Source organism: Chiloscyllium plagiosum, chromosome 1, assembly GCF_004010195.1.
Source record: "Chiloscyllium plagiosum isolate BGI_BamShark_2017 chromosome 1, ASM401019v2, whole genome shotgun sequence".
In the NCBI taxonomy this organism is placed as follows: Eukaryota; Metazoa; Chordata; class Chondrichthyes; order Orectolobiformes; family Hemiscylliidae; genus Chiloscyllium; species Chiloscyllium plagiosum.
The window spans coordinates 40,541,925-40,549,075 of record NC_057710.1 but is presented as its reverse complement, the minus strand read 5'-3'; the positions used below and the strand labels follow the sequence as shown (position 1 = coordinate 40,549,075).

Sequence of the window (7,151 nt, the reverse complement as noted above, 5' to 3'; positions counted from 1 at the left end):
ATCTTTCCATGAAATCTCAGCACTCTTCCTTCATTCAACTACTTATCATTTCTACTGTATTGAGCAGCTTTAGCCTCAGACTACCTGCGTTCAGGTATTCAAAGGGCGGAACTTATGTTCCACGTCTTATGGTTTTCTGTTGTCTTACAATCGATGACTGCATTTTCCCTAATAGTCAAAAAAAAATGTTGACCCGTTTCTAAGATTCATACGGCTAAAGGTCCGCCGCTATTATTTTGTAACAAAGTCCCCTAATTAATTCTTAGTGTAACCCTAGAACCTACAAATGAAGCTTGTTGCAGTAATGGAGTACAGAAAGAACAAAGTATTTGATGTTTCTGACGGCACCTGGAATCATGTGACTTTAGTCCCATCCCAGTCGAAACAGGAGTAGGAAGTGTTGTTACTTCTGTTTCCTCGGTCAAAAGATGTCATAATTGTTTGCTTTTAAATTGCGGGGAGAAGAGAAAAAAAGTTGAAGAACTTGTTTGTCAAGGTGCTTGTATGAAAAGAAGCCATTATTGCTGAAAGTAAATCTTTCAACTGGAGCACCCAAGCACACAGGACATATTTAACTTGTTAGGAACTCTGGTAAGTCATGTTACATTGACCGATTTTACATCAGGTTACTTTGATAGGCATGGTGTTAGTTTAAAATATTGGAACAAAAACTGCTGGCTGACTTTAAGATTCAAGGTAAATCTGCTGTTAACTTACCTGATTTTAAAATCCATAACTGCTTTTGTTTAATTATGAGTTTTACAAACGAATTGTTTGCTATATCTAATAAATATTGCTTTAAGAATGTTAAACCCGCCGTGTAATGATTGGACGGGTTTTGTTTTAAAATATATCCGCGACATATGCAATAGACAATGCGATTTGTTTTCTTGTTTCTGAATCATGCTTTGAGAGTAATTCAGAACAAAAACCTACTGATGTTCTAATGACCGACAAATTAAAGGCTACCTGCTTGGAGATTGCCTGAGAGTGTAATACTTTAAATTGCGTCGAATGTGGATGAACTGAGAGCTTCCACACTTGTTTGTGACGGGGTGTTGTGTTTGAATGCTTAACTCTTATTTCAGCTTAATCTAATATACGTTTACCAATTTGATTTTACGGTTAAAGTGCGTTTGTGCATCTTAATCCGGCCAAACTCTTGATTCTCTCAGACATGGGGTTCTGTCTCTTTGTGCCTGTCTAAGGCTGCTCTTTGTCGGTACCGGCCATACTCGTGTATTGTGGAAGGACCCACAACTTCACAGTTTTGCATGGTTTTTTTCCCCTCCTTTTTCGGGGTTTTTTGACTAGTTGGTGGCGAACCTTATAATTACATTCCTTCTTTTAGATGTTTTCTAACCTACTTGTTCAGAGATGTTATTGCATACCTCTGGAGCAGGTGGGACATGAAGCTGGGTGTCTTGGCTTAGAGGTAGGGACAGTACCACTGCCACATTGTTGTTTGTTGAAAATTGTACAGGCATTTGTATAGTGCAGTTAACTACAAACTAACATCATCTTAAGACATGGAATGTAAATTTAAGCCCTTACAAAAGAATTGACAAGTTATCAAAAGTTTAACATTTCAGTCTTGTTTTAAAGATGATGTGCGAAAACAAACTTAAAATCTACAAAATCACAATCCCCAATTCAGCCTATTCATGCCCTTCCTTTCTATATTTACATCCCCCCCATTGTTCAGTCTCTTCCCACTTGGGTCGTGAATCCTCTGACACTGTGTATCAGTTCCACAATTTCCAGTGTTCAGGCCCGAGCTATTTCCTTGTCACCATGTATGTACAATTCCCCCTATTGGGGGTATATTTACACAGGATTGAAAGGCTCTCCACATCTTCCTTGAAATGTCCCTATCCACCATCACCCTGCTTTATCTCACTGAGTTCATTCTTACTTCGAACAGCTTTTCCTTTAACTTGTCTCCCATTTCTAAGGCAAAGGTGTGGCTGGGTCTACCCAAATGGTTCCCAGTTACACATGTTTTGTTATGCCGTATGTGAAGAATTCCTTGTTCTCATCGTATGTGGAGACCCAACTCTTTGACTGATGCATCAGTGATAACATTGGTGCTGCTTCCTGCTCTCATCCAGAATTGGAAAACATTTCCTCGGTTTTGCTTCCAATTTTCCATCAGCTGCATTGGTCCATATCTGACTCTCGCTTCCCTTCCTCAGTCTGGCTGATTCCGTTTCTGGGGAGAAGCTGACCACCAATATTCACTATGAAACCAACCACTTCCACAGTTACCTTGACCAAATTTCTTCACAATCTATGTAGGGTCAGTGGATTGGACCTGCTAAATTGCTCATTGAGTCCAAGGATATGCAGGTTTGGAAATGCTGTGTTAGAGATTCAATAGTGGTGGATCCTCTTCAGAGGGTCAGTGTGATTCGATGGGCCAAATGGCCTACTTCCATATGCTGTTGGGATTCTATGATTCTTCCAGCTGCTCTGACCCCCACATCTGTTCCAATGATGCCACCTTCGTGTCCTCCTTTTTTCCTCTACCAAGGTTACTGCCCACCCCTACCACAGTTGACAGAGCACTTAACCATGTTCGACCTATCACTCCCATTTCCACCTGCACCTCTTTCCTTCCTTCCTTCCCACATTGACCATTACCTCTGCAACACCTTGGTCCACTCTTTCCTTTCGCCTAACGCTGCTTCACTCTCCCATGGTACCTTCCCATGCAATCGCAGGTGGTGTGAAAATTGGCCACTCACCACCACCCTTCTCACTGTCCAGGTGAAGCAGCATTTTAACTACTTTGAACCTACTCTACTGTATTCACTGCTAACCATGCAGTCTCCTTGACAGCAGCAAGTTAAGACAGAATGTGGCCTCTTTGAGCAGCACCTCTGCTCTGTCCATGTGAATGACCCTGATCTTGCAGTTCCTTGATGTTTAAGTAAACCACCTTGCTCACATGCTTTTATTTCTGTCCTGAGCCTGCTATAGTGTTCCAAAAAATTACTCCTCCAGTTTGTGTTGAAATACCTCATTTTCTACTTCTGCACTTGCCAGTCGCTTGGACTCAATATTTATCGAGTTTCACAACTTCTTCAGAGTATGACCTCTGTATTCCATTTTTCTCAACTCCCCCACCTTCCTCTGCCATGTCTTTATTTTATATCTTGTTGACCAAGTGGAGCCTTCTCCTTTTTTCTTGCTTTCTTTTACACCCATTTTCCATTTCTATTTTCCCTTTGCCAACTTTTGCTGTGGGAACCCTCTCAATATATTCGACTTGCTTGCCTGTCCTTTCTGTAAACAGCATAAAGAGCTCCTTTTCAGTTCTGAAGAAGTTGTATTAGACTTAATAGTAACTCTATCTCTCCACTAATGCTGCCAGACCTGCAGAGATTCTCCAGGATTCTGTTTTTGTTTTATGCTTCCAGCATTGCCAATATTTTGCTCGCATGTCAGGGATAAACTCCGTTTTAGAGTGTCAGGGTGAAATAGCTGAAGGCTTTCCGAATTACATTAGGACAGAGGGTGTGGGTTGGGGGTTTGTATCTGATGAAGGTCAGAGTGTAACTAGCTTTAGGAACACATCAGTTTTATATGGTAAATGGGGTACAGGCTATAGAGAGAGTTGGAAGTAAGGACTACTTTAAGTGTGATACGTGAGAGTGGGTGGGTGACTGTAGGTCACTGGGCAAATACTAATTAATATGGGGCATGATTGAGCTGTTAAGTTTGAACAGTTGGATATTGTGGAGATCCACAAGATGGTATATAAGATGTTGAAGCAGTTGTTTAAATTTTATAGCATTTTCTTTTTAAGAAGTTGCCCGTGTATGTCTAATAGGAATTATCTAAAAGAAATCTTTGTTCGCACATCTCTGGGTATTATTCAGAGGAACAGGAACCTGTTTGAGATGTGTCCATGGCACTGGGACAAGAAAAACATGTCATAGAGTCAGAGAGATGTACAGCATGGAGACAGATCTTTCGGTCCAACTTGTCCATGCTGACCAGATATCCCAATCTAATCTAGTCCTAGCTGCCAGCACTCGGTCCATATCCCTCCAAACCCTTCCTATTCATATTCCCATCCAGATGCCTTTTTAAATATTGTAATTGTACCAGCCTCCACCACATCCTCTGACAACTTATTACATACACGCACCACCCTCTGCATGAAAAAGCTGACCCTTAGGTCTTCTTTATATCTTTCCCCTCTCACCCTAAACCTATGCCCTCTAGTTTTGGACTCCCTCACCCCAGGGAAGAGACTTTGTCTATTTACCCTCTCCATGGTCCTCATAATTTTATAGGCCTCCCCTCAGCCTCCAATGCTCCAGGGAAAACAGCCCCAGCCTATTCAACCTCTCCCGAAAGCTCAAATCCTCCAATCATGGCAACATCCTCGTGAATATTTTATGAACCCTTTCAAGTTTCACAACAGAATTGCATGCAATGTTCCAACAGTGGCCTAACCAATGTCCTGTACAGCCGCAACATGACCTCCCAACTCCTGTACTCAATACTCTGACCAATAAAGGAAAGCATACCAAACGTCTTCTTCACTATCCTATTTACCTGCAAGCTATCTAATGTCCCCGTTTTGCCCTCCTGATTTCCCTCTTAAGTATACTCCTACTTTCTTTATTTCAAGGAGCTATGAACCTGCACTCCAAGGTCTCTTTGTTCAACAACACTCCCTAGGACCTTCCCTAAGTACTGCAGAGATGCTTTCCAAAAATACAGGACCTCGCATTTATCTGAATTAAACTCCATCTGCCACTTCTCAGCCCATTGGCCCATCTGATCAAGATCCTGTTGTAATCTGAGGTAACCTTCTTCGCTGTCCACTACACCTCCCAATTTTGGTGTCATCAGCAAACTTACTAACTATACTTCTTATGCTCCCATCCAAATCATTTATATAAATGACGAAAAGTAGTGGTCCCAGCACCGATCCTTGTGGTACTCCATTAGTCATAGGCCTCCAGTCTGAAAAACAACCCTCCACCACCACCCTCTGTCTTCTACCTTTCAGCCAGTTCTGTATCCAAATGGCTAGTTCTCCCTGTAATCCATGAGATCTAACCTTGCTAACCAGTCTCCCAAGGGGAATCTTGTTGAGCGCCTTACTGAAGTCCATATATATCACACCCGTCACTCTGCACTCATCAATCCTCTTTGTTACTTCTTCAAAAAACTCAATCAAATTCTGTTTTCCCACGCACAAAGCCATATCCCTAATCAGTCCTTGCCTTTCCGAATACATGTACATCCTGTTCCTCAGGATTCTCTCCAGCAACTTGCCCACCACTGAGGTCAGGCTCACTGGTCTATAGTTCTGTGTCTTGTCTTTACCGCCCTTCTTAAACAAGGCACCACATTAGCAAACTTCCTGTCTTCCGGCACCTTGTCTGTGACTATCAATGATAAAAATATCTCAGGAAGGGGCCCATGTTAGTCCAACAAAGAAGTATCATAGATAGACAAAGTCTCTTCCCTGTGGTGAGGAGACCAGAACTAGAGAGCATGGGTTTAGGGTGAGAGGGTAAAGATATAAAAGAGACCTAATGTGGCTCCACACAAAGGCCACCTTGCTGATCTTTGAGGGGGCCTATTCTCTCCCTAGTTACCCTCTTGTCCTTAATATATTTGTAAAAACCCTTTGGATTCTCCTTAATTCTATTTACAAAGATGTTGCCAGGGTTGGGGGATTTGAGCTACAGGGAGTGGCTGACCAGGCTGGGGCTGTTTTCCCTGGAGCGTTGGAGGCTGAGGGGTGACCTTATAGAAGTTTATAAAATTATGAGGGACATGGATAGGGTAAATAGGCAAAGTCTTTTCCATGGGTTTTGGGAGTCCAGAACTAGAGGGCATAGGTTTAGGGTGAGAGGGGAAAGATATAAGAGAGACCTTAGGGGCAACGTTTTCACACAGAGGGTGCTACGTGTATGGAATGAGCTGCCAGAGGATGTGGTGGAGGCTGGTACAATTGTAACATTTAAGAGGCATTTGGGTGGATATATGAATAGGAAGGGTTTGGAGGGATATGGGCCGGGTGCTGGCAGGTGGGACTAGATTGGGTTGGGATATCTGGTCGGCATGGGCTGGTTGGACCGAAGGGTCTGTTTTCATGCTGTACATCTCTGACTCTAATGGGCAACATCTTCATGCAGACAAGGTCTTATTTGAAATTCATTCAAAAGACATGATTTTGCAGTGAATCTGATAAGAACACCAAGTCCTCTTTGATCTGTCTATGATATTTGACAGTCATAGAGGTGTACAGCATGGAAACCGACCCTTGGAACCATCTCGTCCATGCTGACCAGATGTCCAACTCAATCTAGTCCCATTTGCGAGCCCTTGCCCATATCCCTCTAAACCTTTCATATTCATATACCCATCCAGATGACTTTTAAATGCTCTAATTGTATCAGCCTCCTCTGGCAGCTCATTCCATACATGTACCACACTCTGTGTGAAAAAGCTGCCCCTTTGATTCCCTTTTATGTCTTTCCTTTCTGCCCTCTCTAGTTCTGGATTCCCCCACCCCAGGCCCTCATGATTTTATAAACCTCTATAAGGTCACCCCTCAGTCTCCGACACACCAGGGAAAACAGCCTCTCCCTGTGGCTCAAATCCACCAACCCTGGCAACAGTCTTTGCTATTAGTCCATAGGTAAAAGATGTTTTGAGCACATGACCCTTCAACATCTCTCAAGCTCATGACTCAATCATTGTTTGCCGCACTTCCTTCCATGCTGGCTTTAGTGCTGAAATATCCTTAGCTCTTTCCCTTTGTTCCATCTGCCATCTGAACATAAAATCTCTCCTAGCTACCATCCCCAACTTCAGATATCCCTTTATCTTTTCCCATTCTCTTCAATCATAGAATGTCTTGTGTGCATGATTGAGCAATTCATAGCCCCTTTCCCTCACCAACTACAATCAATCCACCTCTTGCAACCGCCAACACTTCTCTGTGCTTCCAATACAACTTTGTGTTTAGATGCCCAACTTTCTTGCTTTTGGTGTTTTGCCCATAATGTTCCTACATCAAATTTATCAGTTCATTTTCTTGCCTTTTAATATCATTTTTATTGTAGTTGCTTTACTGATGCCAGCACAGTGAGGCCACTGATCTATTTCTGGAATGT

The 7,151-nt window shown here is 42.6% G+C and overlaps 1 protein-coding gene across 3 annotated transcripts in view; it reads left to right on the top strand.

Moving 5' to 3' along the window:
* The first annotated feature begins 328 nt into the window (after positions 1-328).
* The window catches only part of atp8b1 (ATPase phospholipid transporting 8B1), a 142,041-nt gene continuing 135,218 nt past the window's right edge, over positions 329-7,151 (top strand). For 2 of the 3 annotated variants that reach the window (XM_043676317.1, XM_043676452.1), the window contains exon 1: positions 329-591. The gene's annotated coding sequence lies outside the window, so the exon portion shown is untranslated. Of the gene's footprint in view, positions 592-678; positions 697-7,151 lie in introns of those variants that run through there. The other variant, XM_043676628.1, reaches the window with a different exon arrangement.